At 42.0% G+C, this 10,827-nt stretch overlaps 1 long non-coding RNA gene across 1 annotated transcript; it reads left to right on the forward strand.

Moving 5' to 3' along the window:
- The first annotated feature begins 5,971 nt into the window (after window positions 1-5,971).
- Window positions 5,972-10,094, forward strand: LOC140126195 (uncharacterized). The gene is made up of 2 exons (XR_011854779.1): window positions 5,972-6,201; window positions 9,922-10,094. It is a non-coding gene; the product is annotated as an uncharacterized lncRNA (long non-coding RNA).
- Window positions 10,095-10,827: the final 733 nt, after the last annotated feature.

The raw sequence follows: 10,827 nt of genomic DNA on the forward strand, positions 1-10,827 counted from the left end.
CATTTCTTTTTGGCGAAATTATGATTGTTAATGGCAAAAAGACATGGTTCTGTACCCCACTTTAATCACAATGTTTGACTAGATCACCTCTAAGCAGTTGTTTCCTAAATTTCAGGATTTTTGAGCCCAACTCCTGCTTTACTGAAGGACCTCCCATTATGGAAATGTATTTAAGCCCAGCACCTGCTTAGTTGAAGGACCTCCCTTTATGGAAATGTATTAAAGCCCAACCCCTACTTAGCTGAAGGACCTCCCTTTATGGAAATGTATTTAAGCCCAACCCCTACTTAGCTGAAGGACCTCCCTTTATGGAAATGTATTTAAGCCCAATCCTTGCTTAGCTGAAGGACCTCCCATTATGGAAATGTATTTAAGCCCAGCCCCTGCTTAGCTGGAAGACCTTCCTTTATGAAAATGTATTTAAGCCCAGCCCCTACTTAGCTGAAGGACCTCCCTTTATGAAAATGCATTGAAGCCCAATCCTTGCTTAGCTGAAGGACCTCCCTTTATGGAAATGTATTTAAGCCCAGCCCCTGCTTAGTTGAAGGACCTCCCTTTATGAAAATGTATTTAAGCCCAGCCCCTACTTAGCTGAAGGACCTCCCATTATGAAAATGGCTTGAAGCCCAATTCTTGCTTAGCTGAAGGACCTCCCTTTATGGAAATGTATTTAAGCCCAGCCCATGCTTAGCTAAAGGACCTCCCTTTAAGAAAATGCATTTAAGCCCAACCTTTGCTTAGCTGAAGGATCTTCCTTTATGGAAATATATTTAAGCCTCACCTCTGCTTAGCTGGAAGACCTCCCTTTATAAAAATGTATTTAATCTCCAACCTTGCTTAGCTGAAGGACCTCCCTTTATGAAAATGTATTTAAGCGCAACCTTTGCTTAGCTGAAGGACCTCCCTTTATGGAAATGCATTAAAGCCCCACCCCTGCTTATCCGAAGGACCTCCTTTATGAAAATGCATTTAAGCCCAACCCTTGCTTAGCTGAAGGACCTCCCTTTATGAAAATGTATTCCAGTGCAACCTTTGCTTAGCTGAAGGACCTCCCTTTATGGAAATGTATTTAAGCCCCACCCCTGCTTAGCTGAAGCACCTCCCTTTATGCAGATTTGGTTGAAATCATAGTTCACCATTATAACCATACTGGAAGCAGAGATGTTTCATGGTGTCCTCATACCTTGTACCTTGGTTATCCTTATAAGGTACAAATATTCTGTATCTAGATACCTTGGCCAAGATAGAGTAGCTTTTTTAAAGGGGTTTTCCAGGACACAACCATTGATGACTTATTCTATTCTAACCTACAGACCTTACAACTTCAATGCATACATTCTCCCTCATAGACCTGTGATCTCATTATTACAATATTCCAAGTAACTTCATCATCACCAACAGATTCTAATTTTACTTTGACCACATCCTCTGTCTCTCTAGTTTATTGCCCAATCTATTTGATGCTCAGTAAATTGCTTAAGCCAAGACCATACACCTACATAGACTCATACTGTAATCCGGGCAGACAAATGGGCGTGTACCAATCAGTTTACACAGATATGAGTGTAACATTTATAAAACAAAAAAAAAATGTCAAAAACATGTTAAGAATTTGAATCCGGAGTTACATCCTGTATTATACCCCAGAGCTGCACTCACTATTCTGCTGCTGGTGCAGTCACTGTGTACATACATGACATTACTTATCCTGTACTGATCCTGAGTTACATCCTGTATTATACCCCAGAGCTGCACTCACTATTCTGCTGCTGGTGCAGTCACTGTGTACATACATGACATTACTTATCCTGTACTGATCCTGAGTTACATCCTGTATTATACACCAGAGCTGCACTCACTATTCTGCTGCTGGTGCAGTCACTGTGTACATACATGACATTACTTATCCTGTACTGATCCTGAGTTACATCCTGTATTATACTCCAGAGCTGCACTCACTATTCTGCTGCTGGTGCAGTCACTGTGTACATACATGACATTACTTATCCTGTACTGATCCTGAGTTACATCCTGTATTATACCCCAGAGCTGCACTCACTATTCTGCTGCTGGTGCAGTCACTGTGTACATACATGACATTACTTATCCTGTACTGATCCTGAGTTACATCCTGTATTATACCCCAGAGCTGCACTCACTATTCTGCTGCTGGTGCAGTCACTGTGTACATACATGACATTACTTATCCTGTACTGATCCTGAGTTACATCCTGTATTATACACCAGAGCTGCACTCACTATTCTGCTGCTGGTGCAGTCACTGTGTACATACATGACATTACTTATCCTGTACTGATCCTGAGTTACATCCTGTATTATACTCCAGAGCTGCACTCACTATTCTGCTGCTGGTGCAGTCACTGTGTACATACATGACATTACTTATCCTGTACTGATCCTGAGTTACATCCTGTATTATACTCCAGAGCTGCACTCACTATTCTGCTGCTGGTGCAGTCACTGTGTATATACAGGACATTACTTATCCTGTACTGATCCTGAGTTACATCCTGTATTATACCCCAGAGCTGCGCTCACTATTCTGCTGCTGGTGCAGTCACTGTGTACATACATGACATTACTTATCCTGTACTGATCCTGAGTTACATCATGTATTATACCCCAGAGATGCACTCACTATTCTGCTGCTGGTGCAGTCACTGTGTACATACATGACATTACTTATCCTGTACTGATCCTGAGTTACATCCTATATTATACTCCAGAGCTGCACTCACTATTCTGCTGCTGTTGCAGTCACTGTGTACATACATGACATTACTCATCCTGTACTGATCCTGAGTTACATCCTGTATTATACTCCAGAGCAGCACTCACTATTCTGCTGCTGGTGCAGTCACTGTGTACATACATGACATTACTTATCCTGTACTGATCCTTAGTTACATCCTGTATTATATTCCAGAGCTGCACTCACTGTTCTACTGCTGGTGCAGTCACTGTGTACATACATGACATTACTTATCCTGCACTGATCCTGAGTTACATCCTGTATTATACTCCAGAGATGCACTCACTATTCTGCTGCTGGTGCAGTCACTGTGTACATACATGACATTACTTATCCTGTACTGATCCTGAGTTACATCCTGTATTATACTCCAGAGCTGCACTCACTATTCTGCTGCTGGTGCAGTCACTGTGTACATACATGACATTACTTATCCTGTACTGATCCTGAGTTACATCCTGTATTATACTCCAGAGCTGCACTCACTATTCTGCTGCTGGTGCAGTCACTGTGTACATACATGATATTACTTATCCTGTACTGATCCTGAGTTACATCCTGTATTATACTCCAGAGCTGCACTCACTATTCTGCTGCTGGTGCAGTCACTGTGTATATACATGACATTACTTATCCTGTACTGATCCTGAGTTACATCCTGTATTATACCCCAGAGATGCACTCACTATTCTGCTGCTGGTGCAGTCACTGTGTACATACATGACATTACTTATCCTGTACTGATCCTGAGTTACATCCTGTATTATACCCCAGACATATGTCATTGTAGATAAATACTGAGTACAATGAGAACTCTTAAAGGTCATGAAACTTTTTGTGTACCTGATGAAGAATCTGAAGTTACTGAGAGTTCACAATTATCTGGTCGTTAATTAGCTGTCTGCTTGCCAGAAATAATATGAATCGGTGCGGCGGGTCGGCCATGCATCCTGCAGATAGTCCTTCTGGGGTGTTTGGTTTATAAGATACTGCCACACTAAACGCCTGTTTTACCAGGAAGCGACTATAAATTAAGATAACCATTAGGCTGCTCAGGCAATTGCCATGTGTCCTACTTGTGTTCAAAATTGCCAATAAAATCCCAATTATATTTTTTTTCTAGTTATATCTAGCACAAGATAAAAAATTATTATATCACAGCAAGCTGTAAAGTGAGACTTTCTTGCTTAAAGTGTGGTGTGATACAGTGACATCTAGAGGACAATAGAAAAATATGAATGAATTAATTAAATCTGTCATCATTTATTCTAAATTTCTCTCCTTGGTGGATTTAGCAAAAAAAATATCTGACATTGAGGATGTATTATTTCACAGCATGCTGTAAACCAAGGCTGAATGTTTGCTGCACTGACACCTAGAGGATAATCTGTACACTGCATGGAAGTTATTTTATCTGTCAGCATTGAATCTCAAATTTACAATCTACTCTCTTGTACCCATGTTGGATTTAGAGGAAAAAAAAATAAAACAGGCATACAATGGAGATTATATGACATTACAGCATGCTGTAAACTGAGACTGTCTTATTACGAATGTGTAAACATCTAGAGGATAGTATTAAAATGGCAATGAATTAATTCTGTCATTTTTTTATCTGAAGGCCACAGTTTCTTCTTTTATGTTGAAAAAAAGAAATGGACATGAAGTTGAGATATTAATATTTTACAGCCTGCTGTAAAGCAAGACTGTCCTATTTAGTGTGGTGACCTCTAGTGGACAGTATAAAAATTGCAATGAATCAATTTAATGGGGCTCATTTACTAAGGGTCCGAACGGCGCTCTTTTGTTGGGTTTCCTGAAAATTACCGTTTTGCGCCGATTTGCAGTGGGCGTGGCCATCGGACCACCCGACAGATTCGGAAAAACTACGGAATTTAAAAAAGAATTTGTGACGCAAGATGAGCACACACATGCACCAGGAAGAAGTGAAGAAGTGAACTCCGGCGGACTTCGGCGCAGCAGCGACACCTGGTGGATATCTGGCGCACGACCTTAGTGAATCCCGGCAGACCCGAAACAACGTGCCGCAGGATCGCGACTAGACCGGGTAAGTAAATGTGCCCCAATATGTTATATTTCAATTGTCAAATTCACAATCGTGTCTCATTTCCTAAGTAGGAGTTAAAAAAAAATGTGCAGGGAATTGAGATTATAATATTTCTCAGCAGGCTGTAAAGCGAGACAGTCTAGTTCAGAGTTTTTCCTGCTGCAGTGACCTCTAGAGGACAATTGCAATTAATCCATAACATCTGTTATCTTTTATTCTGTAATTCACAATCCTGTCAATGAGGCAATGAGATTATATTATTTTCCAGCATGCTATAAACTAAGACGGGGGTGTGGCTTACTACACTGACATCTAGAGGACAATCTGAAAATTACAATTAATTTAATCTGTCATCTTTTGGTTCTGAAATTTCCTTAAATTCTTTATTGTTGGATTAAGTAAAAAGTTGATATGATATTGAGATTCAACAAATTCACAGCATGCTGTAAACCGAGACAGGGTGTGGCTTGCTACACTGACATCCAGAGGACAATCTAAAAATTGCAATTAATTTAATCTGTCATCTTTTGCTTCTGCAATCTCCTTCAATCCTTTATTGTTGGATTAAGCAAAAAGTTGATATGATTCTACAACTTCACAGCATGCTGTAAACTGAGACTGAGTTTGGTTTGCTGCAGTGACCTCTAGAGGACAATATAAAAATTGCAATAATTAATTTTATATTTGTTTTTGCAATAATTACTGTCTCAATGGTGGAATGTTGATAAATTCTGCTTGTATTAGTGAAGATTATCCTCAGCCATCAGCTACTGACATAACACCCACAGGTTAGTGCCCGGTTTGTGGTCGGTCCGGTATGGTTCTGTGTTTAGGAAACAACATAAATCCTCTTATAGAACAAGTATTGACAAGAATATTGTTGACATCCAAACTTCTCTTCTATAAGAAACCTAGTTTGCTTACAGACTTCAGGGAACTGGTTGACATGTAGACACCGCATGGGGATAGAAGCGATGACATCACAATGTTTATTGTATACAGGGTTATTCCTATGATACAAGCAGCTTGTAACTAGTGCAGCCTGAGTGTCTCTGGATACATATATTACCTAATATACAGAATTATTGTGCCCCATAGACAATATACTGTTATATATGGATCCCTAAAGAATACCCTTTCGGTGGTCAGAAGCTCTACAGGACCTAAACTCTAGTGGTCGGAGTCAAACCAACCACCATTAGAAGGGACCTAGAAGTCATTAGGAGTTTAAGTGGTGTTCTAAACAGTTATTAATTTATGGATTCAAGGGACCACTATCCTTGTGATCGGTGGGGGTCTCATCTGAGGCCACCTGAGACCCAAAACTACCAAAACCAACCACCAAGATTAAGACTGACCAGTAAGTATAATTAGGAGAAGAACCTTCAGACCTGTGTTGGTTCCTGACAAATATGCAGACAGAAGCCCTTCCAGAACCTTTGAAAGGTCCTCCAAAGTTCCTTGAACTGTAGCAGTGAACTGGACCAATTTATCAAAAATGTAACTCGGTTCTGGTACCATATCTAAGTGTCAAGTGCCAAACCATAAAAAAAAAGTTAGTTGAGGGTCCCATAACTTTCCTACAATGAAGGTCCTAATCAGCTCTTGGTTATCCTCTTGCCTGTGGAGAAGAGATAGGTTGCTCATTGGTGAATCTCTACCAGACTCGAGAACAGGGATGATTGGTGGAGATTTTCGGCTGGGAAGACCACCAATCATCATAATGTGGGTCCCTTGTTTCACCATAAGACCATAGGTGCTGGTGGTGTCATTGTTTATATGGGGCCATCTAAGGCCTATTAAGCCCCTCACAAGGAGAAGGAGCTGAAGGTTGGACCCCCCTCCACCACCTATGTTACCCCCTGATCAATGTTGTGAAACAAGAAAACCCCATTAACATTCATGTGGTCACTTATGGCGATCCAGGGAACTTGCTCAACAGGATCGGTGAGATTGTTGGTGGCGGTCTACCATAAAAATGGCTGATTAGAAGATAACATAAGGACAGAAGTCACTTATTACCCACAGGGGCTGTTATCTGCCTCCATCTTAAAGTCTGGGAACCTTGATGGTTATTGTGATTTGGCTTTCTGGGTAATCAGATGTGAACAAGTTTCTTAACCTCTTAAAGACTGGAAGAACTTTTACATTCTACCTTCACACGTGTCTCTATGTCATGTCTTGTTCTTTTGGCCTTAAGTTAATCTTAACTTTTAGCAATGTAATTAAAAACCCCAAAAAAGTTTCTTGTTCCTTAACAGACTTTTACAAACTGATTTCGTTATTTCGTTTGGGGGGGGGGGGGCCTAGTATTCGACCACCGGTGATCTGACATCGATGACTTGTCGTAAGAACATTGCTTTAGGGCAAATTTAAGTTATGGGGTTTTATGATATTTGGGAGAATGTGGAATTTGTGCAAAATATACATATATATAAGAAAATTACAGATACGGTACTTCCCTATTCCGAGGGTTTCTTTGGTTTCAGTGGCAGCTCCTTGGTCCCTGGTGCTACAGATACTTCCCTCTTCCGAGGGTTTCTTTGGTTTCAGTGGCAGCTCCTTGGTCCCTGGTGCTACAGATACTTCCCTCTTCCGAGGGTTTCTTTGGTTTCAGTGGCAGCTCCTTGGTCCCTGGTGCTACAGATACTTCCCTATTCCGAGGGTTTCTTTGGTTTCAGTGGCAGCTCCTTGGTCCCTGGTGCTACAGATACTTCCCTCTTCCGAGGGTTTCTTTGGTTTCAGTGGCAGCTCCTTGGTCCCTGGTGCTACAGATACTTCCCTCTTCCGAGGGTTTCTTTGGTTTCAGTGGCAGCTCCTTGGTCCCTGGTGCTACAGATACTTCCCTCTTCCGAGGGTTTCTTTGGTTTCAGTGGTAGCTCCTTGGTCCCGGTGCTACAGATACTTCCCTCTTCCGAGGGTTTCTTTGGTTTCAGTGGTAGCTCCTTGGTCCCGGTGCTACAGATACTTCCCTCTTCCGAGGGTTTCTTTGGTTACAGTGGTAGCTCCTTGGTCCCCGGTGCTACAGATACTTCCCTCTTCCGAGGGTTTCTTTGGTTACAGTGGTAGCTCCTTGGGCCCCGGTGCTACAGATACTTCCCTCTTCCGAGGGTTTCTTTGGTTTCAGTGGTAGCTCCTTGGTCCTTGGTGCTACCGGTCCCGTTGGACTGTAAATAATGAGGTCACCTACATTGTAAATGTGATGGCTCAACCAATTCATGGTCTTGGAGGTCACAAGTGATTGCTACATGACCGCTGAGGCCAGAGATTGTTCTATGGTTGGGGAGCTGCTACCGGATCCTCGTAAGACCTCCGGAAGGGTTCGTTAACATCACGTTGAAGCTTGGGTTAAGGTTTTTTAAAGTCTTCAACCACAAGTCACACAAGTTTCTTATGCGTAAAAGGTAGCACTTCCCCTTTTAATATTTCTTAATAGTTGTTTAATTTTGGAGATATCTTCTCACTAACAGTTTGTGAGGGACAGAACTCTAGAGAAAGACAGTTAAACCAAGAAGAAGAAAGAGGAAGGAAATATGGCAGTGAGGTCATGACCACATCATCGATAAACCCGGGAGATGCCCACAGAAGACAAGACAATCTAGTACAAGATCAATTCGATAGTCTGGTCTAGTGTTGCTTGTTCTTTTCTAGTTTTTACAGTATTCTACATAGTGGAGCTGCAGTTTGTGCTTCAGAGCTGCTCTTCTTACAGTCACTAATATGGACAGACATCTTTATCTGATCATATTAAAATATAGTAACACATTTCCACCTCCTTGAGTAGACCAACCTCATTACAGCCAATTGGTAAGAATTGGTAAGATTAAAAAAAAGTCCCTTTTTGCTCATTATTGTACACTCTGCCCCCATCTTGTCAGAAAAGGTTCTTATTTTCTCATAGTCTGCGAGGCCTTCATGTGTTTTGCACACTGTATGTGTCTTTCATATGTCTTACACTGAGGAGAGGCTTCCAGACTCTGCCATAAAGATCTGACTGGGGGAGGCTGCAGTGATAGGTGACTCCAATCTCCCTCCTGCATCTCTGGAGCTCAGCCACAGTGATCTTGGGGCTCTTCTCCCATGATTACTTAGTTTGGCTGGATGGCCAGGTTGAGGAAGAGTTGTGGTCATCCCAAACTTCTTCCTTTTAAGGATTATGGAGGCCACTGTTCTCTTAGGAACCTTGAGGGCTTCAGAAATTCTTTTGTAACCTTGGCCAGACCTGTGCCTTGCCACAATTCTGTCTCTGAGCTCCTTGGGCAGTTCCTTAGACCTCAAAATTCTCATGTGATCTCATGAGCGCTGTGAGCTGTGAGATCTTATATTAGCCTTTCCTAATCAAGTTCAATTAGATTATATAAACCCAGTTGGAGTCCAGTGAAGGAGTAGAACCATCTCAAGGAGGATCAGAAGGAAATGGAAAGCATGAGTGTCACAGCAGTAAGTATGAATACTTATGATCATTTGAGCAAAAGAAGAATGTTTTTGATCTTATCAATTGGCTACAATAAAACAAAGCTGAGAACCACCACCATTCCCAAAGCATTGTCTAAGTGACCTCCCTGGTTTCCACCCTGTAACCCCTACACAAGAACCTGGTTGTCCCTACACGGAACTTACCAAGTTGCTACCTTAGAACTGATCCTGCTTTAGTGATAGCTCTCCGAAGAGTGAAGGACACCTTTCTGCTCTCTGCAGAGATCTGGATGCTTCTAAAGGGAGCCCCCACACCACTACCTATTGAATGATCCCAAAGTAGTGTAGGTGATAGCCACCTAAACTGCTAAAGTGATGCCAGTGTGGAGCACCTTGGGTTGAGCAAAAGTAGAGTCTAGTACAAGCCAAGGTCGGTGTCAATATAGAGGATATAGGTCGGGATGGGGATCACAGAAATGGAGTTAGAAACAAATGGGACAACCATGGGCGGAGGTAAAAACAAAGTAAGAAAACAATTATCAGGCAGGAACTAGTAAGGACCCTGTGATGGTATTACAGTCTCGTCCTATTATACACAGTAAGTTTACATAATTTTATTACATTTTTGACAAAAAAAATTATAAAACTTAATTTTCTTTACCAGAACTGCTGCTACACCAGCCCGGACTAATTCATTGGCCTACAGGGGGTGCCAATTTTTGCCTTAGTTGTGAATCTCCGAACCTTAAAGGACCTGGTGGATTTATCTCAAGGTCAAAATAAGGAACGTCTGCAGAATCAAGGATAAACTAACAAGTAATTAAAGGGATTGATGTGTTTTTGCCTGATGTTATATTTTTTATGCTCAGAACAAACTACCACAAACAGCCAAAAAAAGGCAATGGGGGTCATTTACTAGGGTCCCGAATCGCGGTTTCCCGAATATTTCTGATTTGCGCCGATTTTCTCTGAATTGCCCCTGGATTTTGGCGCACGCGATCGGATTGTGTCGCATCGGTGCCGGCATGCACGCGACGGAAATTGGGAGCGCGGCCGCAAGAAAACCTGACGGATTAAAAAAAAAACGTTTTTTTTTTTAAAAAAAAGTGTCGCTTGACATGCGCTTACCTGCACCCAGGGTAGGACGGTGAACTTCAGTGCACTCTGACGGAATTCAGCGCAGCAGCGACACCTGGTGGACATCAGGCGCACTACCTTAGTGAATCGCCGGAAGACCCAAATCCTCCACTGAGAATGTGCCGCTGGATATGAATATGTGACTTCATCAGGTGCTCGCCTGTCATACTTCTCCCTGCCTGTGGGGGCAGTGTTGAACAGGTTTATGGAACACAGAAGGTTACATGATTTTTGTGGCTTTGACGTCAGAAAACCTCATCACTTAGATGTTCTTGAGGGGAGAACAACCTATCCCCACGTTATCCATTTGACCTTGGAGAGCACGTCGAAAGAGGTTTTTTTAAAGGTCAACTCTATTCTGTCACTTTAAAAGTACGAAGTAGTAGCCCTATAATAGGACAATCCCTTAGTGTTGGTAAAGGGGATATTGTAT

Source organism: Engystomops pustulosus, chromosome 4 (assembly GCF_040894005.1).
Source record: "Engystomops pustulosus chromosome 4, aEngPut4.maternal, whole genome shotgun sequence".
Taxonomy (NCBI): Eukaryota; Metazoa; Chordata; class Amphibia; order Anura; family Leptodactylidae; genus Engystomops; species Engystomops pustulosus.